Below are 20,183 nucleotides of genomic sequence, written 5' to 3' on the forward strand. Positions count from 1 at the left end.
TCCCTAAATTTAACTAATTGACAAATTTATAACCATTCTAAATATGGCATTGTAAAATTTGAATTTAAAATTATTATAAATGTGAGACTTGTCTTTAATATTTTAAAGCAAGCGCTTAAGAATCATAATTATAAGCATTTTCAAAATGTACTTAATTAACTATGAAAGGTATCTTTAGTGAGGAAAACTGCAAGTTGATAAAAGGGAACATTTATAAAAACTGAAGATAATAGGGGCGGTTGGGTGGCGCAATCAGTTAAGTGTCTGCCTTTGGCTTGGGTCATGATCCCAGGGTCCTGGGACCGAGCCCTGCATTTGGCTCCCTGCTCAGTGGGGAGTCTCCTTCTCTTCCCCCCCCTCCTCTCTGTCTCTCTTGCTCTCAAATAAATAAAATCTTTAAAAGAATTGAAGATAATAGAGGGATCTTTTTACATCAGACATTGTACATAGGCTTGGCTGATTTATTAGTACATACTTAGATTGCAAATGTCCATTAAAGATGACTGGTTGTGCAGAGCTGAGATCGTATCTTAATTATGAAATGTGCATAGTACATAACATGTGCTCAATTAATGCATCTTGGAATGAATCAGTCTTTGGTTTAGGAATCATTTTCAAACTCTTCTGTTCTAAGAATAACCAGGCTGCTTGGGACCTCAGATTGATAGATACTTTCTCAGCAGTCAACTAAGGGAATTTTTTTTAATTCATGAAATTAGAAAGTTCAGGTTATTATCTGGCTTCAGGCAGAACTAAATCAGAGTTATTTGAATGATGTCTTTTTAGGGCACTGTTACCTTCTGTTTCTTGGCCGCTAAGAGTTTCAGCCTTAATTTTTGCTACCCTTGAGAGAATCTTGTTTGTTTAGCTGTCTGCTCATCAGCCATAGACCAGATCTCAAGGAGGAACTATGATTGGTGCTGCTGATGTGTCATATACTGTGTGTGTGTGTGCGTGCACGCTCATGTGTACATGTGGGTGAGCTCAGCCATGCTTACATTAACTGCATCATCACACATTTATTTAATCATTCTCAAATGTAAACATACAGTTATGCCTTTGTGTCTCTTTGGGAAAACAGTATGCTTGTAAGCTTTATACTGCTGTATGAACTTTCAGCTTGTTTCACTGCTGTGTAATACAAATTATTTATTGTTGATGAGCATTTGGGTAGTCACAATTAGTGCTACCATGAACATCCTTGTACATATCTTTAAGTGTACCTCTGGATGCATTTTTTCCCCCATATCTATGTATTTCTATTGAGTATATACCTAGGATTGAAATGGTTGGGTTCGATAGTGTGTTTTTATTAAATTGATATTGCCAAACAGTTTTCCAAAGTGGTTGTATCCATTTACGGTAGCATATCAGAATTTTGGTTGTTCCACATTCTTGTCAATACTTGGTTTTGTCTTTTTTAAAAATCTTATTCACTTTGATTTTGATTTCTGTTTGCTTGGTGACTAATAAAGTAGAGCATCATTTCATGTTGATTGGCTAATTTAATCTCTTTTGTGTGTGTGTGAAATGCCTGGTCAGGTCATTACCTATTTAAAAAATATTAGGTTGTCTAGTTCTTACTGGTGTTTAGGAATTTTTATTTATTTTTTTTAAAAATTATTCATTTATTTATGTATTTATTTATTTAGAGACAGTAGAGTGAATGAGAGCATGAATGGGGGGCAGAGGGAGAGGGAGAAGCAGGCTCCTCGCCGAGCAGGGAACTGTATGCGGGGCTCTATCCCAGGATCCCAGGATCACGACCTGATCCAAAGGCAGATGCTAAACTGACTGAGCCACCCAGGTGCCCCATTACTGGTATATAGGAATTTTTGGAATATATTTTGGTCATGAGCCCTTTCTTTGATCAAAATATGCATTGCAAATCACTGTGGGTTTCCTTTACATTCTCTTAATGATGCCTTTTGCTGAACAGAGGTTCTAAATTACAATATACAGTTGATCTATTTTTTTCAAATACTATTTGTGAATGGTTAAGAAACTCTTTGCCTACTCCAAGGTCATGAAGATGTTCTCTTATTTTTTTCTAAAAAGTAAAATTCTTTACACTTCACATTTAGATCTATTGCCTATTTGAATTGATTTTTATGTGTGGCGTGAGGTAGTAGTCAAAACATGTTATTCCATACGGATATCCAGTTGACCCAGTATAATCTATTGAAAAAAACCTTTCTTTCCTCACTGTATTGTATTTCCCCTTTGTCATAAATCAGGTGACCATATTTGCTCATACTTCTATTGATTAAAGAAAAAAATGTACTTGTTCCTTTTAAACACTTAAAAATATTGTGATGACTAAAATTCAAAGATAATTCTAGAATTTAATTTTGATCCTAAAAATCCTTTGTTCCTGTTGAATCAGTATTATTTAATAATAACTATTTAATTAGCTTACTTAAGTTTTCTAGGAGATAAATAAGAAATAACCACAATGATGGGTACTTTCAGTTTCATACTTTATGTACTATATTGGATTTGGGCCTCACACCTCTCCATAGATGGATATCTTATCCCTCTTTATGAATACAGAGAGGGAATGACTTTGTAGGAGATTGATTTGCAAAGAAGTATTAAACTCTCTTCTGTAGTTCTGTTTTAAATGATGTCATTTGTTAAACAAGAAATGTACTACAGAAAACATTAATAGACCTTTCAAAATATCTTCTGCTTTTGATCAGCACTGGGCTGTTCTCACAGATTTTGTGTAAGTATTATAAAGTTGTTATGGATATTCTCAAGTAAATCTTTATCTTCTGGAAACTGTGAATGTTGACTGCCATTTGGAGGAAGTGTTAGCTTAAGATCATGTATCATCTGGTTTTCAGGTATAACCTATCTTATTTTCTCCTGGAAAAAGTTTTTCATTCACAGTTTTATAGAATTATTGTTGTAATGCAGAAAGCTACAGAGTCTCATGGATTGAACCCTGGTTTAGGCAGTAAGACCTAGGTTCAAGTTCTGACTCCATTAATTGTGTGATCATAGGTATTCCTTGAGTTTGTTGCTATATATAGGAAATGAACATGCCTAGCCTGTCTACTTGTGAGTTTACTGTGAAGGTGTAATGAGAAAGTTCTTCTGTTATCATAAAACACAGTATCAGTAGAGTGGTTAAGACTCTACGTTCTGCCACTTAATTAACTGTGTAATGTTGGGTAAAGTATTTAACATATTTAAGCCTCAGTTTTCTTGTCTCTAAAATGGGAATAATAATGGTACCTACGTCCTTAGGATTTTGAGAGTTTTAAGGATTTATTTATTTTCAGGGGGCGCAGAGGGAGAGGGAGGGGGAGACTCTCAAGCAGAGTTCCCCCTGAGCACAGAGTCTGACATGGGGCTGGATGCAGACCCAGTCCCAGGACCCTGAGATAATGACCTGAGCCGAAATCAAGAGTCTGGTGCTTAACTGACTGAGCCACCAGGTGCCCCAGGATTTTGAGCGTTTTAAATGAGATAATGCAAATAAAGTATAGTGCCTGGCAAAGTAGACATAATTAATGTTAACAGGCATAATTATATACATCTATTGATTATGCACTATATATTGGGGCTACTTTATATAAATTCTTTTATTTAATTCTCAGGACCATTCTGTGTCAGAATGCTTTTTTTCCATTTCACAGATGAGGACTGAGTATCAGAGGTTAATCACTCAAGGTCATGTAACTAATAAGTTGTTGAGATTGGATAAGAATTTAAAACTTGTTTTTTCCCCCAGAATACTCAGATGTCTTTCAGATATATGCTGTAGATGCATCAACACCATATAGATAAATCACCTTTGATTCATGTTTGCAGAATTTTCCAAAGACTGAGTTTTGTGGATAGCCACTGTTTTCAAATATCTCCTATCTCAGTCTTCCTAGGTTTCTTTAATTTGCTCAATAGGCCAGAACTTCTACCACAGAAATAAACATGCTTTGTTGATATATAATTAAGAACAGTTAATGGTTTGTTTACAAACCACTAGACTCCTTGAATCTGGCTCAGTTAGCGATTAGAGTGACTTTAAATTTCACCTCTCGAAAGGGAAAAATACTCTGGATTTATTATTTATTTGTAAGAAGCTTACTCCAAGGTGAAGTGCGAAACTGTAATGACTTTATAGCCAAGGGGAAAAGATCACAAGACCCAGAAATGAACGAGTACTTAGCCTTAAGTATTTCTGGGTGAATTTTTGATGCTGAGTCTGGGCAAGTAAGAAATAAGAAATAGTCTTTATATTCAAAGGAAATTTCAGGAACTATATTGAGGTTTTCTTTTCTCCCCCCCCCTTTTTTTTTTAAATGAGGTCCATTTTTTGAACTTGGAAAACTTAATAGAGACCTTTAAAATGTTCTTAGTCAAAGTACCTCCTATATGATTTCCTTTTACAGTTGACTTCATTGTAAAATGGGCACCATTGAGATGAACTCTTTCTTTTGTTGCTATATATTTATTTAAAATCCATTTTTAAAAGACAGTTTTCATGAAGAGGTTTGTGTATTTGGGGCCAAAAGATTTTCTATTGAAGTTGAATTTGTGATTTGGACATATGAGATAGTATTTATGAATTTTATCAACACTTTGGAATTTATCTTCTATGTGGAGTTAGATGTTTATGAAAAATAATCTTGTATGTTTGGAGTATACAATAATAACACTGTCTTTCAAACTTTAATCCTTCTACCTTTATTGTTTTTGTTGTATCTAGATAAAATCCTTATAATTCTTTACTTTAGACTTTTCTCTGACTTAAGTTTTTTGTGTCTCCTCAATTAAAAAACATTTTTATGAAATGCTTGGTGTCATTCACTTTATCCTAATACTCCTTAAAATAAACAGTACCTAAATAAAATAAAAGTTCATTTTTTTACAGCCTGAAATTACTAGCATAGGAGTAAATTATTTTGAGAAGTATGGAATAAACTGAATTATTACATACAAATCAGCGTAAAACTGAGATTCATAGAAAGAAAATGGGAAATAGTATCTAATGGTTAATGAGTCTGTAGGTTATAGAAAAATTGCTTTTGAATGAGTTTTTAATTATTCTTTTTTTTTCTGAATGGGTTTTTAGAATTCCCATTTTTCTCCTTGGATTCACTTGTTTTTATGTTTTTACTTTGTTTAGTGCTCTTTTAATCTAATATGAAATAGGATTGTTGAATAGTATTTAGAAATGACAATTGGATAATTCCTTTTAATACTTATTTTTTATATGATATCATAATCAGTGTAATTACAACCTCAGTGTTATTGTATTTAATTAACGGCAGTTAAAAAAAATTTATAGACCAGTGCAGTATAATTTTCAAAAAAATTTTTGGGATCAGTGTGGGGTGACCAAGTTTTAATTTTGTTTAAAACTGACATTAGATAATTTACAGAAAAGTCCTTTCACACCAAAAAAGTGGAGTGGCATAAATTCAGAATAAAATAATTATTTAAATTGAGTAAATCTGGCTTTAATAGAAAATGAGGTATGTTTTCTATACTTCACTCGTTTCATCAAAGACCAGTTTTTGGGACCCAGTAGCACAAACACAGAGTTTGATTGTTTATGTTACTCTTCCCAGATTTCTGTCCTCTGTAGTTCTTTGTCAGTTTCTTAAATTATCTCTTCTTTTATACCCAGACACATGGACATTGTTGCCTTTGAGTTTTTGTCTGAAAACTTCTCCTATTCTTACTTGCCTTTGTTGACTTATGTTGCTTTCACAACTTCAGCTGTGATTCATAAATTATGCTTCTTTTGACTGTTCATGTTCTGAGAATTGGTTTGAGGTTTTCTACTTCTAGAAAGAATACAGTCTTTGGCTGAAGATTTTTACTCCCTTAGATTATTTTTGAACAAATATTAAGGCATTTACTAATCTATTACTCAGTTCTGTCTACACCACAAGTCAGAGAAAGCAAATTAAATTCCTTAACCCTTGCACTGTGACATCATTAAAATACACGTCCTTTACCAGCCCCCTCCCCATATGATAAATGATTGGGTATGCATATGGAAGGTGTGGACTGGATGATAGAGGAAAAGGGAATTAAAAAGTTCAGTCTGGGGGCGCCTGGGTGGCACAGCGGTTAAGCGTCTGCCTTCGGCTCAGGGCGTGATCCCGGCGTTACGGGATCGAGCCCCACATCAGGCTCCTCTGCTATGAGCCTGCTTCTTCCTCTCCCACTCCCCCTGCTTGTGTTCCCTCTCTCGCTGGCTGTCTCTCTGTCAAATGAATAAATAAAATCTTTAAAAAAAAAAAATAAAATAAAAAAATAAAAAGTTCAGTCTGGGGTTTTGGTTTGGTCAGTAGGAGATTTGGTAGTGTCATTCATTAAATAAGTAATTCTGACGGACAAACCAGCTATTGGTACTGGGGCTGAAAGAAAGATGGTGAATTCAGTTTGAACAAGTAGAATTAGAGGTTTTTGTAGAGTTCAGCAGGCAGTTGGATATATGGAACTGAACCTCTGAAGGAAAATGTAGAAGCTGACATACAGATTCAAGAGTTCAGCATTAGTGAAGTTACTGTGGAGGGATGAAAGAAGGCAGCAACAAAAGAGGGACCGGGACATTTTTAGGAGTACTCCCTGAGCAGAGGAATAAGGTTTAAGATTCACTCTTTGACTTTTTCTTGAAGCTCCACATCCAATGAGAGAATTCTCTTGGACCTGCCTTCAAAAGCTGTGTTAAAGTAGATAATTTAACACTTTGATACTGCACCATTATTTCTCTAATAGCAGTAATAGTTTCCAAAACCATCCTCTGTGTTTCTACTCTTGCTGTCTACAGTTTGTTCTGCACACAGCTCTTCAAATGATTCTTTTAAATAAAAGTCAGATCATGTTCCTCCCTTGATAAATTCTCCAGTGGCTTTCATCTCAGAATAAAATTCAAAGTTCATAACCATGGCCTACCAGGCCCTACTGCCTACATGATTGTTACTTTGTTAGGTCATTAGGCAATTCCTCCCTAACCACTCCATCATTTTTCATTGTCTTACCTTGCTTTATTTTTTGTAGCTTTATCAACTGACACAGTTTATCTGTTGAACTGTTAGTACAAAATATAAGCTTTGTGGGGTGCCTGGGTAGCTTAGTCGGTTAAGCATCTGCCTTTGACCCGGGGTCCTGGGATCGAGTCCCGAGTCCGGCTCTCTACTCAGTGGGGAGCCTGCTTCTCCCTCTGCCTGCCACTCCCCCTGCTTGTGCTCTCTCTCTCTCTCTGTCAAATAAATAAAATCCTTAATAAAATACATATACATATATATATGTGTGTGTGTATATATATATATATAATATATATATATAAATCTGTATGTCAGCTTCTACATTTTCCTTCAGAGGTTCAGTTCCATATATCCAACTGCCTGCTGAACTCTACAAAAACCTCAAAAATACATATACATATATACATATATATATACGTATATATGTATGTGTGTGTTGTGTGTATATATATATATGTATATGTATATGTATATATATATGTATATATATGTAAGCTTTGCGAAAGCAGGAAATTTCCTTTACATTCCCAGTACCCAGAACAGTGCCAGGACTACAGTTGGTTTCCGTTAATGTTGGTCGAATGAATGAAAATGAGTGACAGCATTGGATGTTGTCTCTTTTCTACTTGAACTTTTATTTTTTCTTTTATTCCCCCCTCCTTTTTTTTTAAAGATTTTATTTGACAGAGAGGGAGAGAGCAAGCACAAGCAGGGGCAGTGGCAAGCAGGGGAGAAGCAGGCTCCCTTCTGACAAAGGAGCCCAATGTGGGGCTTGATCCCAGCACCTTGGGATCATGCCTGAGCCAAAGGCAGCCACTCAGCTGGCTGAGCCACCCAGGTGCCCCTCTTTTATTCCCTTTTAATCACATTTATTGTTACACTCTTTGTCCCTTCCTATTATGCTCTTTTTTTTTTTTTTAAAAGATTTTATTTATTTATTCGACAGAGAGAGCCAGCGAGAGAGGGAACACAAGCAGGGGGAGTGGGAGAGGAAGAAGCAGGCTCATAGCGGAAGAGCCTGATGTGGGGCTCGATCCCGCAACGCCAGGATCACGCCCTGAGCCGAAGGCAGAGGCTTAACCGCTGTGCCACCCAGGCGCCCCCCTATTATGCTCTTGAATTTACATTCACATAGCAGCCAGGATGAACTTCTAAAAATATGTATCAGATTTTGTCATTGCCCTCTTTAAAAATCTTCAATAGGATAAATAATCCAAATTAAAAATAAAAATTTAAAAGTAAATAACCAGAAAGGATCAAATTTTTACGATAGCCTATAAAGCCCTTCACTGCCTAACAGCTGTCTGCGTTAAAGCTTATTTCGTGATGCTTACTAGCTAACTAGGGTCCTGCCTGACTGGCCTCATTCCAGTTCCTCTGATATGCCTAGTCTTTTTCTATTTCAGTGCCACCATAGTCACTGTTCCCCTTTTCTCAAACTTTTTTTTCCCGTTGTAGACTTATCCTCCATATTTATTCTGTTTGGATAATGTCCCAGTAATAATGTTAAATGAATGTTCTGGGCACCAGAGAAATGGAAGAATAAGAGAGGCCTTGCTATAAATAGTTTTGATGAATGAAGCAAAGAAGAAAATAGATGAATATACTAAATTGTAATTTTTAATCTTCTAGTAGGATAGTTCAAAGGAGGCTGGGCAAGCTCTTTATCCTGGCGTCAATATACTTGCTTTTTAATTAGAGTAATTTCACTTTGTTCTTTTTCTAACAACTTAAGAGTTTTTGCCTTAAAAAAACAGCTTGAAAAGTACCCTGTATGCTCAATGGTATGGGCTATGTGCAGGGTTCCCTGAGAACACATAGCTTCTTGGAGGGAGGAGGTGGTTGCATTTGATCTGTGACTTGAAGGGCCAGATAAATGTTAGCCTAGCAAAAAGAAAGGAAGATAAAAGATGCTTGAGCCAGAGGTAGTAGTTTTAATCTTTGGCTGTTACCAAAATCATCCTCGGAACTCTTAAAAAAATATATGCGTCTTGGGTTGCCCAGCTGGCTCAGGTGGAAGAACATGTGACTCTTGATCTTGGGGTCTTGAGTTCCAGTGCCTTGTTGGGTGTGGAGATTACTTAAAAATAAATTAAAAAAAAATATATATATATGCTTTGTAGTAGTTCTTCAAGCTGTACATTTATAATTTGTGTACTTCCTCTTTGTGTATATTGTACTTCAATAGAAAAGTTAAAAGTAGTAAAAATTTAAAAATGACCAAGAAATGTATATAAATTATAACTGGACTGAATTTCAGACCTGCAGAATCAGAAATGCTTGCTTTTTTAAGTGCCACAGATGATTTTGATACTTAACCCTTAACCATGGTTGAAAACCTTTGTGATCAGAGATTGCAACTTAGATCAGGTTGGCTGCTGGGGAGGATTTAGAGTAGAATTAGGTAGGGATGGAACAACCCAGATACAATTTGCATCTCCATTAAGAAATTAAAGATTTTAACTTGTATTCCCAGAAAGATGTTTTATTTTGGGAGTTTATTTTGGAATAGCTTTATTGAAGAGTAATTTACTGGACACAGTAATTTAAAATATGCAGTTTGATGTGTTTTCGTACACGTATACCTTGTGCAGTCATCACTACAGTCAAGCTAATGAACATAGCATCACCCCTCAAAGTTTTCCGACACTTTTTCCCTACTTCTGTTTTTTTTATTTTATATTTTTTAGATTTATTTAGTTTTTAGAGAGCACGAATGTGTGCACACAGGTAAGCAGGGGGAGGGGCAGAGGGAAAGGGAGAGAGAGAGAATCCTTAAGCAGACTCCCCACTGAAAGGAGAGCCCCACGTGGGACTGAATTCCAGGACCCTGAGATCATGACCTGAGCCAGAACCAAGAGTCACACGCTTTAACCGACTGAACCACCCAGGTGCCCCTTTCCTACTTCTTTTGGGTACTCTGATTACCCATGTACTGGGATACTTGATGTTGTCCCACAGTTTGTTTATGCCTTTTTTCCTTCAGTCTTGTTTTCCTCTATTTTGTTTTGTAGAGTGCCTGTTGCTTTGTCTTCATGTTCATTGACACATGTTCTTTGCAGTGTCTAATCTCCTGTTAATCCCAACCAGCATTTTTTTATTACAGCAATCAGAAAGGTAGCAGATTGTTATTAAAACAATCAAATTTCAAAAAAGTCTTTCATACCTCTACCTAACATGCTTAATCTTTCTATCTACCTTTTTGAACATAGGAACTACACTTATAATAACTAGTTTAATGTACTTGTCTAGTAGATCTGTCATGCATGGGTCAGTTGATTATTTTTCTCATTATGACTGGTATTTTCCTCCTTTACATGTCTGCTGATTTTTGATTGGATGCCAGGCATTGTCAATTTTACCTTGTTTGGTGCCGAAATTTTTTGTATTACTATGAATATTCTTGAGCTTTGTTTTAGGACACAGTTAAGTTCCTTGGGAATGGCATTATTATTATTATTATTTTTAAGGCTTACTTTTATTCTGTTTAGACTACCAGAGTAGTCTTTAGAGCTCATTTTGTTCCACTACTGAGGCATTGACCCTCTGAGCACTGTACTTGATATCCTGTGAATTAGAAAGTTTTCTGCTCTGGCTGGAAGGTATACAGACTATTGCTGTCCTGGGTGAACTGTGGGCAGTATGAGCCATGGACAGTGGTATGCTGGAGCTTGTGAGAACTATTTGCTAAAATGTTAGGAAGTTTTTGAGCTGGTTTAATTCTTCCTTTTTTTTTTTTTTAAATTTCATTTTTAAGTAATCTCTGCACTTAACTTGGGGCTCGAACCCAGAACCTTGAAATCAAGAGTTGCATGTTCCACTGACTGAGCCAGCCAGGAGCCCCTGAGCTGGTTTAATTCTTAATAGAATTAAATTGTATATGTTATAATTAAATCCATTACATTAAGAACAAAGGATGATACCTCAAAACTCATTATCTCTTTATTATTACATATTATGATCTTTGTGCTCAGGTGGTAATTTACATCTATTGTATCTCTATGGTAGAAATACTATATAATGTTTGATGTGCTACCATGTATCTTTTTCTAACTTAGCACTCAGTGATAGTTAATAGCTTGAAATTGGCTGCAGGTGGGAATATTCATACCACAGACATTGGTAACCCTATAAACCAGGAACTACAAACTGCTAACTGCTCCTCGTCCTTAAAATTTTCCAGCATACCCCCGGTTATGGATATCATTCTGTATTCCTTATGGATGGTTTTCCAGGCCTTTTCCAGGCCTTGGACGTGCACACTGATCAGTACTCAGCTCAAGACTTGAGGGATATTTCTGTAGATCTTTTGATGTTCTGGGGATCCTCGTTACTTTGGCCTCCCTAAACTACTCAGTTCATCTTTTTCACTCGGGGAGACTGTTAAACTTTGTCTGGGAGCGATTACCCTCCACACTCTGTAGTCTGGAAACTCTCTCATCAGTAAGCTGGAGCAATTATAAGCTTCGCCTCATTTGTTTCTCCTCTTTCATTGATCAGTGTTCTGTGTTACATTGTCTGGTTTCCAGTGTCTGAAAAAAAATGTTTTCATACTTATTGTTCAGATTTTTAGTTGTTTTGGGTGGCAGCATAAATCTCATTCCTGTTACTTGGCCAAAAGTGGAAGTTCCTTGGAAGTGTTTTAGGTAAGTGTGCATTTTAGATCACTCTGTAGAACATGCATTTATAAGGGATGAGACTTAAAGTAGAAAGACCAATTACAAGGCAGGTGAGTTAGTTTAAGTGAATGATGGAAGCCTAAGATTGGTCTTGGATGTTGATACTACAGAGGTGGGGTACAATATGGGAGATATGTAGGGGAAAGAATCGAGTACAGGGTTTCTAAAAGGATGGATCATGAGCTGTTTGCATCTGAATCACCTGTGGTATTTGGTAAAATGAAGATTCTGTGCCCTGCCCCAAGTTTATTGAATCTGAATTTCTAAGGATGAGGCTTAGAAATTTGCAGTTTATTTTATTTAAAGATTTTATTTTATTTTTTAAAAAAGATGTAGTTATTTGTTTTAGAGAGAGCACACTCGAGCATTGGGGGCAGGGCCAGAGGAGAGGGAGAGAAAATCTCAAGCAGACTCCCTGCTGAGTGCAGAGCTTGGCATAGGGCGCAACCCCACAACTCTGAGATCATGACCTGAGATTGAAATCAAGAGTCCGACGGTTAACTGAGTCATCCAAGTGCCCCTAAAAATTTTATTTTTAAGTAGTCTCTACTCCTAACGTGGGGCTTGAACCCACAACCCCGCGATCAAAAGTCACTTGCTCCACTGACTGAACTAGCCAGGCACCCCTAGAAAAGTGCATTTTAAACAGGTACCTAAGGTAATGTTTATGAACACTAAAGCATCAGAAGAAACTGATATAATTTTTTTCAAAGTATGATCCATATCCTTGGGGAGCCCCTATGTTGGAATGACCTGAAGTGCTTATTTAAAGATGTAGATTTATGCATGTGTATCCAGAACTACTGAATCTGAATTTCTGGGGTGGTTGGGTTCAGGAATTTCTTAGGCCCACTAGTGTTTGAAAACCAGTAAGCTAAAGTACTTCACAGACCTAATCTCTTCTGAACTTCAGAGTAACCCTGAAGAGTACTCCTGTTTTATAGATGAGGAAATGAAGCACAGAAGAGCAAAGTGGCTTACTCATGGTCAGATAGTTGTTAGTTATTTTTGATGGTAGGGAGTCATGTTCCTTTTTTTTTTTTTTTTTAAGATTTTATTTTTATTTATTTGACAGGCAGTGAGAGAGGTAACACAAGGAGGGGGAGGGGGAGAGGGAGAAGCACGCTTCCCGCTGAGCAGGGAGCCTGATGCAGGCTCGATCCCAGAACGCTGGGATCATGACCAGAGCCGAAGGCACGACTGAGCCACCCAGGTGCCCCGGGAGTCATGTTTCTGTCTCCTCCTATCAAACCTGATTCTTCTGCTACCTTTCTTTTGACTGTGAAATGTAGGCTTATCTCTAAAATCTTTTGAAGGCATCCAAGACACTGAAACTGTGGTTCCAAACAACTTAGGGAGCCAGGAAAGTGTGCTCTTCTTTTTTATACTTTGTACCAAATATTTGGTTTAGTTCTCTGTAGCAATTGAGTGTGATAAGTTTAATTGCATAGCAAAGGTGTTTCTGTCCCTGACCATTATCTTAATGCTTTTTACAGCTGTCTTTGAATGTCTTTGTTTCTTTTAAAATCATTTAAAGACAGGGTATAATGCACAATCAATATTTTCACTTATAACAACTGAAGAATTGGGTACTAGTATGAATCTATATATAACTTTTGTTTTGAATTTTTTCCAAGGTTCTATAAAACTGAAAAAAAGTTTCAGTGTATTATAATTTAGGTTGCATTTAGTTTAGACGCCACAGTTTTACTTTTATAGTAAGTTGTATAGCTTATAACTTTGTTTTATCAGTAGAACTGGTAATATTTTCTAGTGGGATTTTCTGTAGTCTTTTGAAGTGATTTCATATGTGCCATGAATCTTAGATCCTGTAATCTATTTAGCACAGTAGCACCAGTGTTAGACTGCAAATAGTAGGAAAAGTAATTCTTTTCAGTCAAGATTGGTTTTGGATTTGCCTTTGGAATTCTTGAATAGTCCGTTGATTTTATTAGTATGTGAAAACAAGCAAAGTTCTGTAGCAAGGAATAAATACGAAGCCCTTCAAAATAGGATTTAAATGGTTTGTTTTCCATTTTGTATGCTTTTAAAAGACAAAATAGCTAAGTTTTAAAAATTTCTGTAAGTTACTATAGTTAAATATTTCAAATAAAAAATTACTGTAGCTGTCACAAATCAAAGTAGTTTATCTGCTCCATTTGAAATGTATAGTGAAGGAAACAAAGAATGGGGTGTAAGGAAGATAAGAATTTTGGCTAGTTTAGTTTGCTTGTTACAAGAGAATTTATAGCAACTTTTAAATTTGGAAATACTTATGATGTTAGTGTTTACACTAATAGTGTTAATTTTTTATGACATTGTTTAACATTAGTAAACAAATGAACAGACTTGTTTTAAGTGCTTGATGATAGATATCAGTGTTTCTTAAACACTATTCTGTTGTCTTACTCTCTTTTTTTTTAATTGAAACATAATTGACATAACATTATATTAGTTTCTACTCTATTATAATGAAACTTTTCACTGGTAAGATCTGGCAGGTTGGCATCTCCAGTATCAAATTTTATTCGCAAACCAGGTGTGAGGCTATCTTCATCTACCTAGCTTCCTTCCTTGCTGCCTCCTTCCCTCCCTCCCTCCCTTTTTCCATTTTTGAGAGAGAATGCTCGTGTGTCCCATCAAGTACCAGAGGGGCAGAGGGAGAGGGAGAAAGAGAATTCCAAACAGTCTCCACGCCCAGCATGAAGCCCATCTTGGGACTTGACCTCACAAAATCAAGAGTTGGACACCCAATCAGCTGAGCCACCCAGGCACTCTGGCTATCTGTGTAGATTCTTTGTAGATCTTTTGCTTTTTCTTTTTATCATATAGGAATTTGGAATGGCACACAATGGTAAATCATTTTAGAATGCCATTCAGAGGTTTCTGTGATACATATGAGTGAGTTTTTTGGTAGCTCATGTTTTTCTACTAATAAACTTTTAGGTTGAAATGACTTAAAGTTTTATATATTGCTTTTTGTCATGATTATAAGCACATTGATGTGTTTCTCAGACTTGTAATCTATAACCCTGTTATATTTTTAAGAAGCTTACTTTTAGGGAACGTTTGGATAGCTACATCTTGATTTATTTCATCACATTTTTCTTTTTACTGCCAAAATAATGTTCACAAATTATTCAGAGAGGGATAATCTAAACAAGACACAATCATTACTTTAAAAGACATGGAATGTTTTAAAGTCACATTTAAGAGAAAGTCATGATATTTTTTACTGCATTTTTAACCATTGTAGGTTTATTTCCTAATATTATTGTGAAACACAAGCACACAAAATACTTTTCCATTAATGCCCGAGCAATCAAAAATGAGCTATGTATACATTGGTAGTCAGAAAAGGAATCTGTGGAGCTCTCAAATTTGTCAGAATTTTAATTTAGAATTAAATTTTGAAACATTTTATGTGGGTACTCTGAGAAGCATTTGTAAGAGTGTTAGCAAATCATCTTAGTCTATTGAAGAGAGCACATATTTTGTAGCCTAATACAAGGAATTACTTGTGCAGGTTAGTAGAGAATGCAGTGTGTTATCTAAGTGTTTAGAAATATCACTTTTGTCCACATATCTGTAAACAGTAACACATCCATAGTGACTATATTGTGGTTTCCCTTCACAGATATCAAGTTGTGCTAGTACATCCATGTAAATAATTAATACCTGAAGTCTCAATGTAACATGGACATTAACAGTGATGACAGATAAATACAGACGCTTGGGAATCAAATACTAGGCGAAAAACACTTTTAAAAAGGTAAGAAAAAAATGTAAACTTAATTAAGGCCAAGTGGGTTTTAGTTAGTAGAAGTAATTGACTGAAGTTTCTTTTTCAGTGTATCAGGCTTTTAAGAAACACATCTGGGTGATCCTGTCTATCTTAATACTGGTAGAACTCAGCTGTAAGTATCAGTTCTTCTGTGAAAATGAGAGTTAACAGATATCCTTGCCTGGTAAATATCATAATGAATGAGGTTCCTATAGTAAACCCAATCCACAGTGGGTAGAGGGTGGCTGACTGGAACTGGAATAAAGTCTAGAATGGGCATGTCCATGTGTACACAGAGACACATCTTAAATTGTGGATCCTCTGCCCCTGATGTTTGCCACCCCCTCCACATACTATAATAGATTGTAATGTTTTGCCATGTTTATGAAAGGCTTTCGAGGTTGGGTATTAAGGAGTTGGCAGTTGGAATCTTTGTTGTAAGATGAATGAATTTTCAAGGCAAGGGTTACTTTTTGTGGGATCATTTTTACACTGTGCCACCTTCCTTACGTTAATTTAGAATATTTCTTAATGTAGTATTAAATGATTTCATTTAGACAATTTTCCTACCTTGTATTTTTCAAGAATTTACAGGCCATATTTGGGAGAGGTTGCATCTCTTGATATTAGATATGAGTACTGATCTCCTAGCTGACTAAACTGTAATCTTTTTATTTTTACTAGGCAGTAACTCTAGTTTACAAGGTTTGTTAACTGCGTCAGTTTTAAAGTTGTAATCCTTCACTGTGAAAATCTTTTAGAATATCTACTTTTAGAATATTTACTTTCATGTTTATAATAAAATGACAGTCTGCATCATAAACATCACTAGTCTTTTTCCTGGTGTTCCTCCTTGTTTCCAAATGGGCCCTTACGGTAACCATTTAGCCAGATTCTCTGAGAAGGATATCATATATACATTATTATAAAGTAAAACTCTTAATTAATGAGACTATCAAAGAAATGTAGTATACTTAGATTAATTAAAATATCTGGCCAATTGGGCACTAAAAGCAGAAAATCCGTACTGTTTGTCCTAGTTGAAAATCCATACACCAAAAATAGTAGAAATTTTTCTTCATGATAGAGTGCTAAGGCATTTTAGTAATCATTTGGCTTATCATACAGATATTTGAAGACTTAGTTGATTCTTTGGTGTGCATAACTTAAATTATTTTTGTTGTTCAGTCCCTAGTTTTGAATACTTGAAGGCCAAATTTTGGGACGGCGTCCAGAATAAGAGTAAGAGATTATAAATTGTGTATCAGAAATTTTATCAAAGGCAGTCTTTGGGTCACCTCAAAAAAATATTGTCCATAGACTATAGAGAAGAATGGAGTCACATTTTGATGCAAACTAATAATGAGTTGTTATGAGGATTCAGTATATTTCAAGGTCTTTTCGGTTTGTTTGTGTTGGTTTTTAAAAATTCTTTTCTAGTTTCTTGGTATCTCTGAGGCTACAGAGTTACTAAGAAGTATCAAAGATGTTACTGTGAATAGATAATTCTGTTATCTGCTGTTTCCTCTTATAGAAGGGATAAATCTGTTAGCATAGGTTAATTTGTTTCTTTAATTTTTTTTTCTTATTTTATTTTAAAGAAAGGAATTTAAGAGGTTCTAGTATTCTCCATGGCTGAAGCTGAGAGTCTGAAACCCTGATGCTTAAGCTCTATTCTAGATCATAGCTCCAGCTCCTTCAGGATATAAGGAAAAGAGATAATATTTCCACAATGATAGATCTTTGGTTGTACAGGTAAGTTATTTAGTTTTGCAGTGGTGAAGACAACTGTAGTTTGTTATTTTTTGTGGGAGGGTTGACTTATTCTGTACTTCTGCATGGCATATTGTGCAGTCTGGCTGGTAGTTCATAAGAGTATGGAGCTATAGGGAATGGGTTAGGGATGAAATATTTTCCTACTCTTCCCAACAGGGGTATAAATGAAGTGACTAAGTACTTTGGAATCTCTAGAGCATTATACCTGTCTTTGACACCCTGGGTATTTTTGATTCAAGGGCCATTATGAAATTCCTTTTCTACTTCTCCCCAATTTTCTTTTAAAGTATATATTCATTCAGCTTTCTGTCTATGTATCTGTGTTACCTATCTATCATATATCTGTCTCTCTTAATGGGGGAAGAAAGAAGAGATCCCTTTATATAAGGCAGTACATAATAGAATTCATAGCTTCAAAACACGAATATTAAGAACTTTAAGTTGGATTGCATAGGTGGGTCCCCACATTTCACTCTCCTGCTTTTAACCTGATAGTGGTAAGTGCTCAACTGAAGAAATTTGTCTTAAAAGAATTGTATGACAAGGATAGTCTGAACCGTTACTAAGCAACTCATGTTTATGTTCTAGGTAGAAGAATCATATTGGTTACACTTTCCAGTTGCTCTTGCTCTTTTTGCTTTTCACTTTGGTTTGATATGGTATCATGACTAGTTTCCTTAAAATTGTTCAATTAATAAAATTAAATATTGTGATAATAAATATCGGCTAGAACGTTGATGTTAATGGACGATTGCCAGTCCCTCAATTCCCAAAATAAACCATACTACTTTAGTAATTATAGTGGAGCAAAAGGTTTTAGGCATTATCTTTGAAAAATGTTTCTGAGATTTCTTTCGCATAAGTAAAGGTGATAGCTAGAGTAGTGTTTCATAAGGTGGACTATTTTAGTTTAAGGATTATTATTCCTTTTAGTTCATATTGATGCAATTCTGCAGATGGGATCACAGGGGCTAGACATTTATGATACTGTTTCAGAATCCTACAGTTAGATTTGAAGTAAAAGTAGATTTAGATTTGGGGGAGGATAGTTCAACAGCATGGGTGAGATATTAGAATTATAGGTAGGATTTGGGGCTTAATGTGAATTGACAGGTTGAAATTAAGTAGCAAGGGTATTTTCTGAGATACTTAGTTTGTAAATAAGTTCCTTTCTCTTCCCTTAGTAATTTAATTTTTAGCAGGAATATAATTTTGTGCTCTAAAGCTCTTTGCTGAATTTCTTGAGTAACTGTATTCAGCTAAAATGAGGAAGACAGCTACTTTAGTCTATAACACTTAGCTAAGCATGGCAAAACAACATTGAGACTTGGTTGAGATAATCAGGACAGTTTTAGCTCCTTTTTGGTAACTGAAATTTGCACTCTGTTGGATAACTGTAGAAAGTACGTGCCTTTATGTATGCCTATTCAAAATAGAAAAGATGAAGAAAAAGGTTAGAAGAAAGCAATATCAGAGGAAGAATTTTTACCAATTTATTACTTTAAGTACATGCAATATGTTAATGTCAGTCAAGAGATTGAGTCCTCTCTTTGGTACTACTTTAGCCAAAGTAATCATGACTTTATTTATAAATTTTTATTACTAGAATCAAGTAAGGAATTAAAGGTTATATTATAAATAGGTCTAATTTAGTTTGAACCTGATGACTATATTATTTTAAAAGAATACTGTCTGGATGTAGCAGTCTAAGTCAGTGCTTCTCAAATCCTGATAGACATATAAATCAACTGGGAATCTGATTAACTGGTAGGTCTGGGGCAGGGCCTGATATTGTGCATTTCCAGTGAGCTTCCAAGAGATGCCATAATGCTGGCTCTTGAGTTGCGAGAGTTTGAGGTACCAAAAGTGTCCTTGTATAAAACAGGTGCGCTTTAAAGATGGTTCAGTAGCACAGGATTTGAGAACTGTACTAAAACGGACTTTATTGTGGTTGATGAATGGAATAAAAATGCTTTTTAGGGATCAGAGGAAACAAAAAGAGGTTTCATCTTTCATATTAATCAGTGTTTGGATCATTGGAATAGTGAAGAAATAGGCCCTCATTATGGGTGGTGTTTTATAATTTTATCTGTTATGTAGAATGACAAGGCAGAGATTTTGCTTTCATTTAGATTGGTATGGAAAGAAAAGAAGGGCTAGGGGTGCCTGTTACTGGAATCCTTGAGGTTTATATGCCCTTAATTGGCATCACATTTTAAAAAGTAAAGAGTTTTTGTGTGTTTATAAAATATTACTATTGCCAGTTTTATTTTCGAGACATAAATTATGAATATAATCATTTTTTGAATAACAAATTATGAATATAATTAAATTAGCATTAAATATATTGGCATTAGATTTTGTAAGTAAAGTTTAAAATTATGTTTCTTTTATGTATTTGCATAGGTAATTAATATTTAAAAATCAGTAACCTTCAGATTTGCGAGTTCCAGATTTGGGTATACAAAACAAATAAAGTGATTTTAATATTCTTTAGTTTGTGCTTTTTTGAAATATCATTTGAAATTTAACTTAAATTTTTTGTAATTAAAAATGGGTATTTATGGGACATTCAGTATTTATTGCCCGTGATTTAAAATAAACTGTAATCTTCATGACAAGATTTAAGCAGAAGAGAATTACATGTCACATCCCTCTAGTGAATCCCAAAATAGTAAAAGTTAACTATGTGAAATGTATTTCTAAGTTCTGATTGGTGTCTTGTACTTGTTGTTCATGAGGTGGCTGTAGAATTCTCTAAACAAATTATCATACTCTGATCCCAGGGATGGTTTTGTGAGTCTTGTAAGATTTTCAAAAATTGTTAATTAAAAATTGAAAAGTATGCCTTACTCTGAAACAAAACTAAACTCAATAAACTTACATATTTTTTAGGAAACTTAAATTCAGTTGTCAGCAGGCAGAAACAGGAAG

At 35.3% G+C, this 20,183-nt stretch overlaps 1 protein-coding gene across 3 annotated transcripts in view; it reads left to right on the forward strand.

The window, feature by feature from the left end:
• ZZZ3 (zinc finger ZZ-type containing 3) overlaps positions 1-20,183 on the forward strand; it is a 99,074-nt gene that overhangs the window by 22,383 nt on the left and 56,508 nt on the right. For 2 of the 3 annotated variants that reach the window (XM_040627122.1, XM_040627124.1), the window contains exons 2-4: positions 15,327-15,461; positions 15,541-15,606; positions 17,075-17,228. The gene's annotated coding sequence lies outside the window, so the exon portion shown is untranslated. The remainder of the gene's footprint in view (positions 1-15,326; positions 15,462-15,540; positions 15,607-17,074; positions 17,229-20,183) is intronic. The other variant, XM_040627123.1, reaches the window with a different exon arrangement.

This window comes from Ursus maritimus, unplaced genomic scaffold (genome assembly GCF_017311325.1).
Source record: "Ursus maritimus isolate PB19 unplaced genomic scaffold, ASM1731132v1 scaffold_12, whole genome shotgun sequence".
NCBI lineage: Eukaryota > Metazoa > Chordata > Mammalia > Carnivora > Ursidae > Ursus > Ursus maritimus.